Here is an 18,400-nt window from a genome sequence, read left to right as displayed (position 1 = left end):
CAACATAGCTTCACTTCGGAAATCCTATTAAAGTACAGCTAAATTAATAAATAAATAACCAAAGATTGAAGTTGGAGGATGCTTGCAGGTAGGCAAAAAACCTCAACTAGTTTGGTGGTTTAGGCCCAATCTCATTCCTTTGCTACATAGAAAATCTCAACCCTAACCCTCGCTGTTGCACGTTCACGCGCCGTGGAGCAACGTCCCAATACCACTTTAAGGTAGCTTGAGGGGTAAGGGGGAGGGCTAACATCCCCTCAAAATTGAGATTTTCCATGGGCACCCTCAAAGCGCTTTAGTTCTGACTTGCTCCCACAATACCTTGCGAGAAAACTGAAAATCAAGAAATATCCTAGACAAGATGGAGGGCGAAAAGATGCGACAGGATTGGAAAAACCCAAATGTGTTTTCTCTGTAATTAACTAGTAATTATTTTATTAATTATACTCTGCAGCCCGGCCGCGGGCTTCGAAGCCCGGCCGTGGACTCTCGGAAGATCGCGAAAGTCCGCGGCCGACTTTCGCGGAAGATCGCGAGGCCGACTTTCGCGGGCCGCCCGACCCCGGTTCTCGGCCGGCAGCCCGGCCATCGACCGGGCTCTGCAGCCCGGCCGTCGACCGGGCTGCAGACCGGGCTGCATATCATGTCGTATGATATCCAGATCTTCCATGTTCTAGTGACTCCAGGTTAAAAATAAGATTTGTACTAATATATTATATTATATTAGTAATATTCTTCGAAGCCCGGCCGTGGACTCTCGGAAGATCGCGAAAGTCCGCGGCCGACTTTCGCGGAAGATCGCGAGGCCGACTTTCGCGGGCCGCCCGACCCCGGTTCTCGGCCGGCAGCCCGGCCGTCGACCGGGCTCTGCAGCCCGGCCGTCGACCGGGCTCTGCAGACCGGGCTGCATATCATGTCGTATGATATCCAGATCTTCCATGTTCTAGTGACTCCAGGTTAAAAATAAGATTTATACTAATATATTATATTATATTAGTAATATTCTATAAGTAATATTATATATACTAATATATTATATTATATTAGTAATATTATATAAGTATGATTATATATACTAATATATTATATTAGTAATATTACATGGTTAATCAATGTATTTTTTGGCAGTACTATATTGTGTACATAGCTATTATATATTGTACATAACATATGGCCATATCAACCAGTTCTGGCATATAATTCCTAATTCCTTCTTATTCGTTTTCTTTCAGGACTTCGTTGAGTCCACTGCCACCAGCCCCCCCCCCCCCCTCTCCCTCATGCTCCTCCACCCCAGGCACCTCTTCCAACACCCCAGACACCCCTTCCAAGAGGAGAGTGCCAGGGAGCAGGCGAGGCATGAGGAGAGCGAGGCAAAGTTGGCAGAATGGTTGAGAAGATGTGATTCTCCACCATTCTCTCAAAAGCTGAGAGAGAGTGTGTGTGTGTGTGTGTGTATTTTTAGGTGTGCGTGTGTGTGTATTTTTAGATGCGTGTGTGTGTATTTTTAGATGTGTGGTTCAGTGTTTCTTATTTAAATAAAGTGTTTCTTCTAAAGTGTTCTTGTTCATAACCGATTATTATCTAAGGGTGCACTCACACTAGGCCATCTGGCCGTGGCCTAACCATGCTCAAATCTGCCAGTGTGAGTGTGGCCAGTCTGGCCAGGCCGGGCCAATTTGGCCACTTGGGAGAGGTGTGCTGCTACGGCACGGGCCGCTACGGTACAGATGCTAATGAGCCGACACGCGCACACGCACGGCTACGCAACCTGAGCTGGATGACGTATAGTCAATGCGACGACCACGGACATAATAAAGGCGACGAGCCTTCTTTCCCATTAAACGGTAAACATCGCGTCAAGCAGTTCAACTGTTGGTGTGTTCTCTGTGTTGTTGTCCATTGTTGTTAAAACTCTGACTGGCGGCAGACTTTATTATGGTCCATGCAGCGGACGCTTGGTGATGACGTGTTACGACGTGATGACGTATGTACAAGAGCCTTCCGTGGCCAGGCCACAGCTGCGACGGCCAACGGCCACGGCCAGATGGCCTAGTGTGAGTACAGGCCAGAGAACAATGGGGCCATTTGAGCACGGTTAGGTGTGAAAACGGCCAACGGCCACGGCCAGATGGCCTAGTGTGAGTGCACCCTAATACCACCTTTAACATGTAGCTAAGTGACATTCAAAATAAAGGTATATTACGAGGGACAAATAGTATTAATCTTTTTTTTTTTTTTTAATACTTTATTTAAACATGCCAATTACCAAATATAAATACCATTTCAGGTTAAACATCTTTACAATGGGTCTTGCTCGTTGCCCGAGACAATGGCAGCCAGTCTGTCTCTTGTAACATTACCAGGGGTCTGGTTATCTGCTAGGGGGCACGGGGAGGCCATGATGACGTCACAGGGTAGGGTTGTCCCATTTGGTAGGGGATCGGTTAGGGGTAGCAATGAGGGGTAGCAATGAGGGGTAGCAATGAGGGTTAGGGTTGAGACAGTGAGCAAAGAAACGGGATTGTGCCTTTAGTCAAATATCCTATTGGCGCTTCTTATTAGGCTATGCAGCTTAAATAATGACATAATCAGGCCGTATAGAATGCAAAATGTTTAATAGCCTAACTTTCAATAGATGGGAAAATACATGAACATCTAACATGAACGTCGCAATAACGAGGCAGTGTTACGAATAGCGTATGTGTGTGCGCGAGAATGGCAGTGTGCGCATGTGTGTGTGTGAGTGACGTCAGCGAGTGAGCGAGCGGTAGCGCGTGATAGACACACGCGCTACCGCTCGCTCTCCTCACTCGCAGACGTCACTCACACACACACATACGCACACTGCCATTCTCGCACACACACATACGCTACTCGTCTCCCTATGGAAAAACACTATGCCTCGTTATGAAGGCCGGAATGAAGCGGCCACCGATTATTGACAGGATGGGTACTTTATTCTACCGGAATCGTTCGCTTATTCACTAGACAGTGTCCCAATTCATAGGACGCATCACGCATCCTTCGTAGACCGCGTCCTTCGAAGGATGCGGCCTTCGTAGACCGCAAAGGACACTCCGAAGGCCGAAGAAATGGGACGGTCTAGCCTACGGAGCATTTCCGGTTTACGTAACAATCCGTTACCGCCCTTTATCTTGCGTGACCACGGGCTGCTCCTGTCACGGAGCAGTTAAGTTAAACCACCGGACAGCGCGAAAAAATGAACTAAGAAACCAACAACAATTAATATTGATCGTTATGTTTTTGTATATACTAGTTTTATAATAATTGTTGTAAATAGTCACGTATATGTTTTCTGTTGTAAATAGTTTTATTGTTGTATATATGTTTTATAAGTTATATACGAATATATTAGTCAATACCAAAAAGTTAGTTAGGGTTTTAATAAATAGTTAATCAAAAAAGTTAGTTAAATAGTTAGTTAAATAAGTTAGTTTCAATAAATATGTAAATAATAATAAACAATGTGTTAAATATAACAGAACATAAGTTATTTGTCCACCAAACGCTCAAATTGAGAAAAACCTATCCATTCTTTCCCTTCTCTCCTGGGCTCTTCTCTCCTCTGCCTCCCTTTGTAGCCTCATGTCCTCTTTTATTAACTGGAACATTTACATTTTACATTTAAATTTAGGGCATTTAGCAGACGCTTTTATCCAAAGCGACTTACAATAAGTACATTTGACATAAGAAGTGCATCAATATATCGCTGTCGGTACAGAAAGGATGTTCATAGAACCAAGTGCAAGTACCACAATCGGCTAATCAATTCCCCGTGTTACAGCCATAATAGCAGCTACTGCAGTTGTTACACAGTTAAGTAGCCTACTGTCTATAATACAATACAATACAATACAATACAACACAGTGTACAATGGTGGCCAGAAGGGGGAGGGTGGCTATGCAGAGTCAAGGTGGACTCTGAACAGGTGAGTCTTGAGTCCTTTTCGGAAGATGGTGAGCGACTCTGGAACATGTCTTCCTCTCTGTCCCTCTTTCTGGACCTTGGCCCTCGCTGTCTTTCCTCCTCCTGATCCTTGTCCTCCACCTCCTGATCCACCACTGCTGTACTTGGCCCTGGTGTGTTCTCAGGGATGGAGGCAATTAGGACAGGGGGGTTGGTGGAATGCCTCTGTCCCAATACCTCATCCATGAGGACAACCAGGGCCAAGTTGCAGCAGTGGGTTTCCCACCTACCCCTTCTCCTGACCCTGGATACTTGCAATCCTAAGGCAGAGGAAATCAATCATGGCTGTTAACAACAGCAGTATCAAAACAAATTCCAGCATGGTTAACTTGCATGGTTAAAACAAATAATGTATATTTAAAATGACATGTACATACTTTATATATTTTTTTAAATTGTCCCATTTTTTCTTTGCCTGCAGGGGAGTCACCTTCCCCTGCAGGCCTATTTTCTCCAGAATTGTCCTAAACACAGACATTATTAATCAGAGAAAACAAGAGACACATTTACCAATCATGTTAATAGCCCATGTTAACAATAGGCCATTTATAATATATATATTTGACCATCTTGTAAAGGTTACATTTAAATTAGCCCTCATCCTATATGAAGCCCATAATAAGACAACGAGTAGAAGTCAAAACACCCTTTTTCTTTGTGTGTTTTTCTAGTGCTGTCTAGTAGCCTACTGATGCGAGCTGTGACTTTTTTTTGTCTTTCTTTCTTTAATAACCCAAAATAGGACATCGTAGTAAACGATTTCTGGGGATGTTGTATCTGTCCTGCTGTTTAATGAGGGCTAATTTAACTAACCTTTACAAGATGGTCAAATGTAGATATATAAATGGCCTATAATAATTTTTAGAAACTAAGTTACGATATAAATAAACGATTGTTTCCTTACCCCCAAGCCACACTTGCTGAGTATTTCACCCCGGTGAACAGCTCATCGTTCTCCCCCCTCTATAGAATAAATCGAGCAGTATGCTGCTGGCTCCCTAAACCAAAACCAAATGTTAGAATTAGTTTAGCTTTAGACTACCAAACAAAAGCAGCTTAAATAGCAAAATAACCAAGTTAACCGTGTACTCAATCCCAACGTCTGTAACGTTACGGTCTGAAAACCAGGGTCCACAACCTGTGTTCGCGTTGGTCCATTTATCTAACGTTACAGAATAGCAAATTATCTATATAATCGCCACAATTTCGGTAAATATAACCATTTTGACCTCTTACATTTGAAACTATAGGGCTTAACGGGTGTTCTTAGTTAACGTTACAGCGTCACTAACTGTAACGTTACTTTACTTATATTGCCTATTACTTCAATGAAAAAAGTTTTAAGGGCCCTTGTTTTTTTTTAACATTTGTATCGTTAAATACTCCAGTGACTAGAAACCAAATACTTACATTTAAATGCAAAACTTAAATCGCCATTCTCCGCCAACTCCATTGATTGAGTGCGCAATGAATCTTGGGAAGGATACGTTGGGCCGTGAAGGATCTTGGGATACGTTGGGCCGTGAGGGATACAGCCAGATACAGCCGATGCATTCTTCAAATCCGGGAAAAGAAGGCTGCATTCGTAGGCCGCATTTGAAGGACGGGACGGCTGTGTCCCAATTCCTACGCCCCGTGCCCACTACATGCGTCCGTTGACTGATGTGGGAAGGCGTGGCTGACTGATGGGGGAGTAGTCTTTGCAGATGCATCCGTCAGCCAATCAAATCGCTTCGCCGGGTTCTTCCCGCTACTTCCTGCTTGTTGCGATGCAAGATGACCCGCTTTCCATGCAGTATCGTCAGAGGCCGAGTCGCGTCACAGTGCTTAAATTTGCATACGCGATTGTTACGTCCCCCGCTAGGGGAAGGGGTGGCAACATAAAACCAGATGTCTTTGGTTAACTGGAAGTTGTTTATTTGTTTATTTAGCCCAGAGCATGGGATAAGTTCCCGTGTAGCAATTAACAAGAACCTCGATCAACCAACAAATAACCATTCGAAGACCTAATATGGCAAGCTTCATATCCAAGGCCAGCTGCCGTGGATGTTGAGCTCGCCCGTGCTTTATCCTCCCGGATCCTCGGCCCTCCGATGCAGCAGCCAATCACGTCCGGGGGCAGGCACATCAAAATTAACATAATGGTCAACAAATCACACGCGGGGAAAAACACATGATCATTAGCATGAGCATCGACAAACTAAGGATTTTACTCATGAGGGCGGGGTGTCAATCAGCAACCGTACAGCGATCTGATTGGATGACGGATCCGTCGCTGCCAAAAAGTTGAACATTTTTCAACTTTCTGACGGAGCCGAAGGCTCCAACGGAACGTACGGATCCACAATGCATTGCGCGTCCGTCCCCATTAAAGTCAATGGGGATCACGCAACGGACGCATGTAGTGGGCACGGGCAGAGCCCGTCTACGAAGAGCCTGGGCACTCCCTATACGCCCCATTGTACCGATTTTGGTTGTAGTTCCATGAGACATCCACTGGGGGTGATCGCGGGCGAGTCCAGATTGAATGGGAGTCTATGGGGCTAAACGGCTAATTATGCCTCTTTCACCTGCTTGTCGTTGAAATATCGCAAATTTTATTGCAGATTCCGCAAGTTCAATATAGATTATGGTTCAAAAGTCAAATGAGTGAGTACTTATGTCCTTTCGATTTCTTACAGTTTGGGCCGTTGTTGGCCATACACGCTAGCATTCTGCTAATGAACGCTGATTGGTCAGGGACGGACTTGCGACTGATTACGACCAGAGACCCCTCTTGACGGCATCTGAAGCTGAAGAGCAATCAGAAACGTGTTGACTCAATTTTTGCGTACTGTATTTATATTTTCCTGCAGGCCCTTTTATTTTTTTAGATAACCTCTCTCAATTTCTCTCTCGTTCTCGTACCTCTAATAAGAACCTCATTGTGGAAAAGGATTTTTTTTGTATTTTGCGTTGGACAAGTAAACCCTTTAAAAACATCACGTCGTGGTCCGGTGGATTATTATCGTGGATAGTGGATGGATGAGGTATGCGAAGAAGGGAACGGAGCGTCAAGCTGAAGCTTCACATTAGAAACATTGTTGGCCGTACATTAGTCAAAAAAAGGTATGGTGAAAGTACATGGGCATAAATGGAATTTCTTCAATTTCTTGTGTTCAATGTTCAATGTGTTATATACATGGTAGGTACGGTATGACCACCTTAAATAATACAGTCAATATCCCGCTCAATATCATTTAATCTGTCATTGTCTATTTTTCGAAAATAAAGATAGTTTAAAAAAGAAATGCCTCGTAAATGTGCAATGATAAACTGCACTTGCAGTGGAAACGGATTGTCCGTCTTTTCGTTTCCCAAGGACAGAAAAAGGTAACGTTCTTGCTTGCTCCTGTATGAATGGTCCTAGGCTACCTGAGGCTTCACCTGGTAAGGAAAGTGGCGCTGGAGCCCGGGTAATATCGCACATGGCTTATTCAAGTTGCGCGCTAGACATTCTCTAAAGTGTCGAGACTCAAGCACTTAACTTACCTTAACCGATTGTTCCATACAAATGGGTAGTTAGCGATTTAACAACTTCAACATCTGCTATTACAGTCGTTATTTTTTTGTAGGACTTGGGCTAATGACCTTGCACAGAGGGAAAACCATCTACACCACTTGTCATTGATTTCTATGCATTCACTGATCTTTACAGATGGGTTTGTTTTAAGCCATTGAATATAATTGCTCTGCCATGCAACACATTATAAGCTACACATGTTTGTTAAATGAGAAATATGATCTGGGTCACATTGAAACAGTAACAGTTGTATAACAGTAATTATACAAACATTATACCAACATTGCAACAGGCAAGTTTATTCAAACATCACACTAACAAGAACACAATAAGAACAGTAACTAATAAAAAAAAAGAGAAATGATTTAACAACACTGAACATACTGAACAGAGGCAGGGGAAAAGGACAGAGGAAGAAGACTTGTCCGTTGTCACAGCATCAAGGTCCGACTGTAGAGATCAAGAAAGGAAGAGGCATGAGGAGAACAACAGAACACTGCTCTCTAGCAGATTGTTTACTGATGTAAACTAAATTGATGCAGTCTTAAAATTATGATTCTAATCCAGGTTTCTATTTTAGGAGAAAGAAATGGCTCATAATCGTTGCGGGAAAAGGGAAGTGCTTTAGAAACTGCCGTAAAGCAGTACCTCTGACAGTATTACAGTGTGTGACGTCATCGCATGTTTTTAACGCCTTTTTAGAACAGATACGTGACCTTAAAAAATGCAATATTCAGCTGAGTTTATTATCTTAGCCCCACCCTTTGATAGAAACTTTCAAATTACTTGACAAAAAATTACATCGTGAGAAAAGTGGATTCTGAGGATAAAACCCAGGCCCCCAGGACAGGCATATACTTCCGCAATCCACCCGTGCTCAGAGGCCAAGCCTGGTATTGCAGCTGTTTTAGCTGGGAGTGGACGGGGGTCCGTCATTTCATGTGGCCCAGAAGTAGATATCGCCGTCCACTCCAATACAAGTGGGGAACAGGATTGTGTCTCCGCAAAAAATGTCTGGATATCAATCAAAGGCTCATAATTATCTTTCTACCTTGTTCTAAAAAAATGTAAGTTTTTTCTTTTCAAAACGCCTCCTCAAGCGTTTTATTAGCAGTTGATGTTGGTTGGGCAGCTGAAAGGAGCCGTACTGAAACAAACGGCTCCTTGCTATGGACCTATTTTGAAGTGCACGGCTCCATTAACTTCCGAATTAAATTAAATTCCGAATTAACTTCCATTAACTTCCAAAGTCTGAGATTTGTCCTTTTACTTAACATGAATGGCGTTGAACACGGATATATAACACACATCATTGAAATAGCTGTAACAGGCACGGACGTATTGATTACCTGAATGATTATGGGAGACCTACGTAATTTTCATAATATTGTTAATTGTCTAATATTAACATTTCAGTTGCGTTGGTAGGTATTTCATTTTAATTTGCTTGTTTAGCTATGTATGACAGGGTTATGGTTAGCTATGTATGACAGTTGACAATGTTGGTGTATTACAATTCAATATTTGGGTAGGCTACTCCAACTTCGTTGCTGGTCGATATGTAAACATTTACTTTTATATAAATTATTGATTGCATTCTTCGTAAAATAGTTAGTTGGAAGGAATCTGTTTCTTAAGCAATAACATTGAACTGAATTTGTTAGGCCTACATACGTTTACTATGTTACTATGGTATTATATGGAGCAATCTTACATATCTATGAAGTTTTCCAGATCAATAAAGTTCTATCTCTTTTTTATTTGAACTGCCTGTATGTCCTCTTGATTATAGTATTACAGTGTGTACCTTGGTTATCAGCTATCAATAATAACCGCTCTTAGATGGGTTGTAGATACTAAGTTTTATAACAAATAATTCAATACGTGAAGATTTGGTGATAGAGGTAAAGCATCTTCTTTTAAATATTATAAGCCTTGGTTTAGTTATTCAGTTCTGTTGGATTCCAGCCCACCATGGTATATATGGCAATGAAATTGCTGATAAATTAGATAAAAGATACTAACCTAATTAGAAGAATTTAACCTTAAGTATATATATTTTTCTTTTTTATTTATTCATTTATTTTGTTAGTTTGTTTTATTTTGTTTATTTTGTTTCGTTAGTTTGGTTTTTTCTTTGAATTTATTTGTATGATTTAAAGTATGATTTGCCAACGTCCTTGTCCTTGTCAACGTCCTTGTCACAAACTCCTGTGTAGTAGTCCAGTAGGTCGCGGTATATGGGGAAAAACTATGATCCGCCACTAAACTAGAAGAAGAAGAAGATCTCTGCATCCGGTACGTCACGGACTAGGTCACGTGTCCTGGCCACATAACGCGGAAGCAAATCGCTCCTGTATGTTACCATGCGCCACTGAGCAGTTTGCATAGGAATGAATGGGCGGCCATTTTCCAGTCCGTGGTCCATCCTTTATTATGTCCATGATAAAACCCCGTTGGCTCCCATTCATTCTGGACTCGCCTACGAGCGCCCCGCGTGGTCAAAGATTATTACTGCAACCAGTCCAGAAAACCGGAACTAACCCGCGAGTGCCAGTTCTCCCGCAGCGTCAACGGGGAATGAATGGAAGCTAACTGTTTTGTTGTACTTCGATGAACAGGTACACAACGGCACACAGCAATGACGTACAGTGTTTCCCACCTGTTGAAAGCTAAGTCGCTTCCCTTGGATTTTAAAAAGGCTCATTGTGAAACTGAAAAACTAACTAATTCGCTCTCTGGCTGTTTTCGTGGTCGCTGTCAAATCTGGATGTTTAGACCGGAAGACCGGAAGTGCTCAGCATCCTATACAGATCATTTCCGCCAACGGTCGCCATATTGTGCACAGAGCGAATTAGACATTCTCTGGCACGGGGCGCTAGGACGCATCCTTCGAAGGCTGCATTCGAAGGATGCGTCGACGCCGATTGCGTCACAGCGTCGCGCCAAGTGCTGTCCCAATTCCAAGGGTCCTTCAAATGCGGCCTACGAATGCAGCCTTCTTTTCCCGGATTTGAAGGATGCATCGGCTGTATCCTTCACGGCCCAACGTATCCCAAGATCCTTCACGGCCCAACGTATCCCTCCCAAGATTCATTGCGAATTCAATCAATGGAGATGGCGGAGAATGGCGATTTAAGTTCTGCATTTAAATCTAAGTATTTGGTTTCTAGTCACTCGAGTATTTAACGATACAAATGTTAAAAATACAAGGGCCCTTAAAACTTTTTCATTAAAGTAATAGGCAATATAAGTAAGGTAACGTTACAGTTAGTGACGCTGTAACGTTAACTAAGAACACCCGGCCGTTAAGCCCTATAGTTTCAAATTTAAGAGGTTAAAATGGTTATATTTACCGAAATTTTGGCGATTATATAGATAATTTGCTATTCTGTAACGTTAGATAAATGGACCAACGCCAACACAGGTTGTGGACCCTGGTTTTCAGACCGTAACGTTACAGACGTTGATTGATTACACAGTTAACTTGGTTATTTAGCTATTTAAGATGCTTTTGTTTGGTAGTGTAAAGCAAAACTAATTCTAAAGGTGCGGCCACACCAGACGCGTATCTCGCGTACTTCGCGTCTCAAATCGCCATTTTTTCCATAGGGAACCATTGGTTTAATACGCGTATTACGCGTTTCACGCGTATTAAGCGTATAAGCAACATTGTACGTGCGTATAGCGCGTATGTGGCGCGTATATTTACGCGCAATACGCGCTATACGCGCGTATATCGCGTATATCGCGTACATTTCAAGAGTTCAAAAAATTGAACTTTTTACGCGAAGTACGCGAGATACGCGTCTGACGATAGCCGCGTTGCCCAATCAGCGTTGAGCTTGACCCGACGTCACTGGCAGAGAGTAGTGAGCTTGGACAGAAGCATACGGCCGACATCTTTCTTTATTCTGTGTGGAAATAGTAACATAGTTACGCCATTAAATGCTTTTATGGAAACATTTCTAGCGAGAAATGTGCATTTTACTTTCATAATGTTCGCTCGGTGAATGTGAAGGATGTTTGGTTTGATAGTTATGACGAAGAGGGAACGCTCCGTTCACTTGCATGGACAGAGTCTCTGGTTACTAAGCAACCTCAACGTCTTGGCGGACTATATATCTGCTGATCAACACTACGAATGCTGGAAACACACCAGACACACCATGTGAAGTTATTTAACCCGATTATTGTTATTTATATCCGAGATTATTTAATCTAACCCGATCTAAACTCTATCACCCAAACACGGCGGCGTTTGGGTTTCCTACCTCGGACTCCAGCGCAGCTTATCCTGGGGCAACACACACACACACACACCCAAGTGTTGGAGCCTTTACCGTGGGGAGCCTCATCCTGGGGCAAGACACACACACACACACACAGCCACGGCCGACAACTTTCTTTATTCTGGGTGGAAATAGTAACATAACATAACATTTGGTTTGATAGTTATGACGAAGAGGGAACGCTCCGTTCACTTGCATGGACATTGGACTCATCTAGGCGAGTGACGTATGCGCGTATGGCGCGTATTGCGCGTATGTGACCATTTTTGACACAAAATGGTCAAGCAACATTTTACGCGCGTATCTCGCGTAAAAAGTACGCGAGATACGCGTCTGGTGTGGCCGCACCTTAACATTTGGGTTTGGTTCACGGGGCCAGCAGCATACTGCTCGATTTATTCTATTGAGGGGGGAGAACGATGAGCTGTTCACCGGGGTGAAATACTCAGCATGTGTGGCTTGGGGGTAAAGAAACAATCGTTTATTTATATCGCAAGTTAGTTTATAAAAATTATTATAGGCCATTTATATATCTACATTTGACCATCTTGTAAAGGTTAGTTAAATTAGCCCTCATTAACAGCAGGACAGATACAACATCCCCAGAAATCGTTTACTACGATGACCTATTTTGGGTTATTAAAGAAAGAAAGACAAAAAAAGTCACAGCTCGCATCAGTACTAGACAGCACTAGAAAAACACACAAAGAAAAAGGGTGTTTTGACTTCTACTGGTTGTCTTATTATTATGGGCTTCATATAGGATGAGGGCTAATTTAGATGTAACCTTTACATGATGGTCAAATATATATATTATAAATGGCCTATTGTTAACATGGGCTATTAACATGATTGATACATTTGTCTCTTGTTTTCTCTGATTAATAATGTCTCTGTGTTTCGGACAATTCTGGAGAAAATAGGCCTGAAAAAAATTATAAACTATGTACATGTCATTTTAAAAAAACATTATTTGTTTTAACCATGCAAGTTAATAAACATTTTGCTGAAATTTGTTTTGATACTGCTGTTGTTAACTGCCATGATTGATTTCCTCTGCCTTAGGATTGCAAGTATCCAGGGTCAGGAGAGGGGGTAGGTGGGAAACCCGGTGCTGCCACTTGGCCCTGGTTGGTCCTCATGGATAAGGTATTGGGACAGAGGCCTTCCACCAACCCCCGTGTCCTAATTGCCTCCATCCCTGAGAACACACCAGGGCCAAGTACAGCAAGTATAGCAGTGGTGGATCAGGAGGTGGAGGACAAGGATCAGGAGGAGGAAAGACAGCGAGGGCCAAGGTCCAGAAAGAGGGACAGAGAGGAAGACATGTTCCAGAGTCGCTCACTATCTTCCGAAAAGGACTCAAGACTCACCTGTTCAGAGTCCACCTCGACTGCATAGCCACCCTCCCCCTTCTGGCAACCATTGTACACTGTTGTATTGTATTATAGTACTTAACTGTGTAGCAACTGCAGTAGCTGCTATCATGGCTGTAACACGGGGAATTGATTAGCCTAGCGATTGTGGTACTTGCACTTGGTTCTATGAACATCCTTTCTGTACCGACAGCGATATATTGATGCACTTCTTATGACAAATGTACTTATTGTAAGTCGCTTTGGATAAAAGCGTCTGCTAAATGCCCTAAATGTAAATGTAAAATGTAAATGTTCCAGTTAATAAAAGAGGACATGAGGCTACAAAGGAGGCAGAGGAGAGAAAAGCAGGGAAAGAATGGATAGGTTTTTCTCAATTTTGGAGCGTTTGGTGGACAAATAACTTATGTTCTGTTATATTTAACACATTGTTTATTATTATTTACATATTTATTTAAACTAACTTATTTAACTAACTTTTTTGATTAACTATTTATTAAAACCCTTACTAACTTTTTTGTATTGACTAATGTATTCGTATATAACTTCTAAAACAAATATACAATAAAACTATTTACAACAAACATTCATGTGACTACAACAATTATTATAAAACTACTATACACAAAAACATAATGATCAATATTATTTTTTGTTGGTTTCTTTTTTTCGCGCTGTCCGGTTTAACTTCTGTTTACTAACGGGTCAGTTCAGCTGTCAGGGTTGCTAGGTGACAGGAGCAGCGCGTGGTCACGCAAGGTAAAGGGCGGTAACGGTTTGTTACGTAAACCAGAAATGCTCCGTAGGCTAGAACATTGACATCAGCCGTTTCTCAATTCGCGTACTTGTGCGAGCTCGTGTGCTCGTGGACTCGTGAAACGTCATCAGTCGTTGTCCGAGCACTGTTCCAATTCGAAGCACGCATCAAGCGAGTACTGTCGTAAAACCCGGAAGTGTTCTGGATGCGTGCTCGATATTGCCGTTTCACCGAGCATGCATCGGAGGTGGCTCGTGTGTGCTTGCTCCCGCTATAAATCCCAGGATGCATTTCGCACAGGGGCGTTGCTAGACCTAGAGTTTTACTGGGGCAAAGGCCCCCAACTGCCAACATTTTTTTTTTTACGTGTGCACAATATGAAATAGATGGATAAAGAAGGGTATGTACAAGCTTCAAAATCATTGTCACTGTCATATTGTAGGCTATATTAAAGCACTGGTAAAGGTAAAGAAGCAAAGATGGATTCATGAGTACCGTACAATTATATTTATTTAAACACATACACATCTCAAAGATTTACAAATAAGGTAACTGACAAATAAACAAAAAGTCTCTTTATGACCTTCACCTCTTTATCAGGAGAAGTCTACACATCTATATTTATTTAGAAGCTGTGTGGAAACAGCATAATTTTGCCAGAACGACATGTACTAAAAAGGCAAGAAACAAGGTTTAAAACTAATAGAATTTCTGACTTAAGGTGAGGTGGCTCATTGCCACCAATCAACCTGGAAAATGTTATAGAACCATCAAAGCTCTTAAATTAAACTAAATAAGGCCATACACTACTGCATAGAGCCTTTTTTAATGATTATTTTTTCACTATTAAGCTGTATCGCCGCGCCTTCATGGTGGCAAAGCGGTCAATAACGTGGCTTTGACTCACTTTGCATAGTTGCTCCTTTTCAATGGACAAAAGAGAAAGTTGGTGAAGCCTTCCTTGCCCCATGGTTGACCTAAGCCAGGTGTGGAGCCTTCTCAACACACTGAAAGATCGCTCACAACTACAACTGTTTACAGGAATTGTGAGTGCAATGATCTGAATTATCTGTGTCAGTGTTGGGAACATTGTTGGATCCATATATGTTAAAAACACCCTGTATATCCATAATTTCCTTTTTTGTGTTAAGGAAGTTTTTGTCCACTAAAACTTCCTCAAGTTTTGAAGACAGACAATTTTTCATTCATTATTCATTTTCCGCGTGTGTGCGTGCACGCATGGTGTGTGTGTGTGTGTGTGTGTGTGTGTGTGTGTGTGTGTGTGTGTGTGTGTGTGTGTGTGTGTGTGTGTGTGTGTGTGTGTGTGTGTGTGTGTGTGTGTGTGTGCTAAAAAAACTACAGGCTACAGACGCTCAGTATTGAAAAACTGGTGCTAATTATGTGGGCAACATTCTTTAACAGCAATCAAGTTGTCATTGTTTGTGTCAAACAAGTTGTGAATTTGTTGTAACGTTAAAAAAGGAGATGACTTACTCTGGGCTGTTTCCAGCTCCCGTGGTTTCCAACGAAACATGATCAACAAAAAAACAAGGAATTGAAAGCTACTTACAATATGCCTAGGTTACATTAATTTCCCCTGATGGCAGCAATGTTCCACTTTCAGCTGGAATTCACGGTAGGCCTACATCAAAACCACGTGTCTTCTTTAGATTTCAGTTCCCTTTATTTATTCACACAGTTCAGCAGCGGCATTTATTCAGAATCAGAGCCCAAATTAAAGCTGCATTTAGGGCGACTATCACTACCCAGCAGAAAAATAGATGCACTATAAATGGTTTTGTAGGCCTATAGCAGTCACGAACATGAGCATAGTTGTGGAAATGCTGGTGTTAGAAAACAAAATTGACGGGAATTAAAGTGCTGCAAATCTAGCATTAAAGGTTAATTTAAGAAGCTTCTCACCAGTCATTTGTCGCCTGGTCGCAGTGTCGAGTTTTTTTTAAAGTAGTTCACTAGTCGTAGCGTGCAAATAAATTGCAGTGTCAGAATTCTGAGAATTTTGTCAGCATTCAGATTTCTCAGAATTCTCTTACACTGCAAATTAAAGCGCTACTACTAGCAAACTAGTTTCAGCGTGACTGGAGAGAACTTCCTTAAATTAACCTTTAATGCTAGATTTGCATCAACGCTATTGTGTGAATTAGTATGGTTCTCTTTCATGGAAGCCGGAAGTGGGAGATTCCTTATTTTTTTTACCATTATTGTTTTATTAACAAATTTCTCCTACAGGGGATTGATAAAGTTCTATCTAGACTATTGAACAGAAAGAAACACTTGGTCATACTTTACACACTTTACCACTGAAACATTCAGAAGAGTCACGTGGACGAATCCGTAAATAACTGATTTTTTTCATTGGTTGTTGCGTTAAATCTTACCCAGATACAATAGGGCTATTTTCTGATTGGCTTTTATGTAGCCCCTTTCGTTTTTTGATTGGCTGGTAAGAGGCAGGCTCGACTGAAGACTCCCGAGGCAGCAGGAGATGTACTTGATGAATCCTGTCGATTCCATAGCGAGTGCGGCGCTTCTGCAGATTAATTTAATAATGATCAATGGAATTTTACTGGGGCACTGGAGACTTTTACTGGGGCACGTGCCCCAGTAAAAAGGGGCTGACGACGCCTCTGATTTCGCACTCGCAGCAGTACGAGGGCGGACAATATGGAGAAGACGCACACAAGTTACAACTGTAGCTTAAGTTACTCTTAACTTATATATATATTTATATAATATATAATATATAGGCCTAATATAATAATAATAGTATATAAATATATATATGTAAGGTTGTGTGTGTGTAGGCCTATAGCTTATACACATGACAGGACACTCATATCTTTTCAATTGTTATTCATTCAGAATATTTACATACTATTTGAAAATGAAAGAGGCTGGGATTTTGTTTTATATCATTTGTTTATATTGTTCAGTAGTATATGCCTAAATGAGGCCGTAGCACAGTTAACGGACAAGCAGAGGTGGTGACGTCATCGAGTCCGCTGCTGTTCCAATTGCAGGTACGTACTCGCGTGCTCGCAAGTCTGTGCTTGAAGTACGGACTTGCCAAGTACGTACTTGCAAGTCATCGAGTCCGTAGTACGCGTGCTAGGAATTGAAAAACGGCCATAGGTAGACGCCGCCTCCACTGCTTCAGCCCGTTGCCTAGGCGAAACGCGGCGCCGCCATATTGGTACGGGAGCTCTCTGAAGCCAGAGGTCTGTCAGACGTGTCAAAAGAAGCGCAAGTTGCCAGGAGCTGCGGTTTATCTGGATAAAAATCACGATAACCTTTTACATTTCGCAACCAATTTCATGGAGTATTCAAGGGTTTATGCTCTACGTGAAGTGTGTGAAAAAGATTTGCCTCTACGTTACTTTGAATCTCGCTAGTTAAATCGCCAGTCATACATGTGCATGGGTCTATGATAAACGCTAACTTTTCTTGCACAGCCCGTGCACTTTGAAAATACTGAGAAGATCTATAAACTATCGAAATAGTGCTTCTTTGGTTACTACGTATTGACCATCATTAAGAGAAATATATTATATATTATATATATTATAAGAGAATATATATATATATTCTATAGCAGTAAAAATATACACATCTCAATATATACATACACATCTCAATAGTTGAACTGTAATATAAATAACATAGCATATATATAATACAATATAATATAATGACTCAGTATAATGTGCAATGGAATAACATATATATGATATATATAATATGTGAAACAATATAATATATTTTAAGTATAGGTATATATTCATATTATATAATATATATATATATATTTGTACATTTGTACAATTTGACATAATATACAATCATGCTCATAACATTTTCACATCTATGCAGTGCAATTGACACAATATATAATTTCACACAATATATTGTGGCGAGCAGCGCGGGAAGGACGAGACGGGAGCCCAGGTTTAAATGGCGGCGCAACTCTCGTGCCTCAATGCACCGCACGACCCCGAGAGCTGCCTTTATTCAAACACACACACATAACAGAAAACACGGCACACATGACCGACGGACATACGACTCCGGGTAATGGTTGCCGACAACACTACACACAATAAACACACAAACAATAGAGACCCCAAACCCGTTAACCCCACTTAACCTAATAACATAAACAACTTATCTAAAGACAATAAACCCCCTTTTCCCCAAACAACGTTATGAATACCCCATTACCCAGACTCCCCAGGGGTAGGAGTCGCCACAATATGATATAATATAATAATTTAATCTAGGCTAGAACCCTTTAAAAAGTATAGTCTTGCTGAGCTTTTTTCGACTGTTGCCAGTCTGTAATTGCAGCGTGCTCAGTTTTGCAATGTGGTGCAGCCTGATTTTGTGAAATACAGACACAACCAA

At 41.6% G+C, this 18,400-nt stretch overlaps 1 long non-coding RNA gene across 1 annotated transcript; it reads right to left on the bottom strand.

The window, feature by feature from the left end:
• Nucleotides 1-4,390: 4,390 nt before the first annotated feature.
• Nucleotides 4,391-5,492, bottom strand: LOC130381227 (uncharacterized). The gene is made up of 3 exons (XR_008895354.1): nucleotides 5,402-5,492; nucleotides 4,896-4,989; nucleotides 4,391-4,455 (listed from the first exon to the last, which is right to left on the bottom strand). It is a non-coding gene; the product is annotated as an uncharacterized LOC130381227 (long non-coding RNA).
• Between the last annotated feature and the right edge of the window lie 12,908 nt (nucleotides 5,493-18,400).

Source organism: Gadus chalcogrammus, chromosome 4, assembly GCF_026213295.1.
Source record: "Gadus chalcogrammus isolate NIFS_2021 chromosome 4, NIFS_Gcha_1.0, whole genome shotgun sequence".
Lineage (NCBI taxonomy): Eukaryota > Metazoa > Chordata > Actinopteri > Gadiformes > Gadidae > Gadus > Gadus chalcogrammus.
The sequence above is the reverse complement of the archived record's forward strand: the minus strand, read 5'-3'. Positions and strand labels throughout refer to the sequence as shown.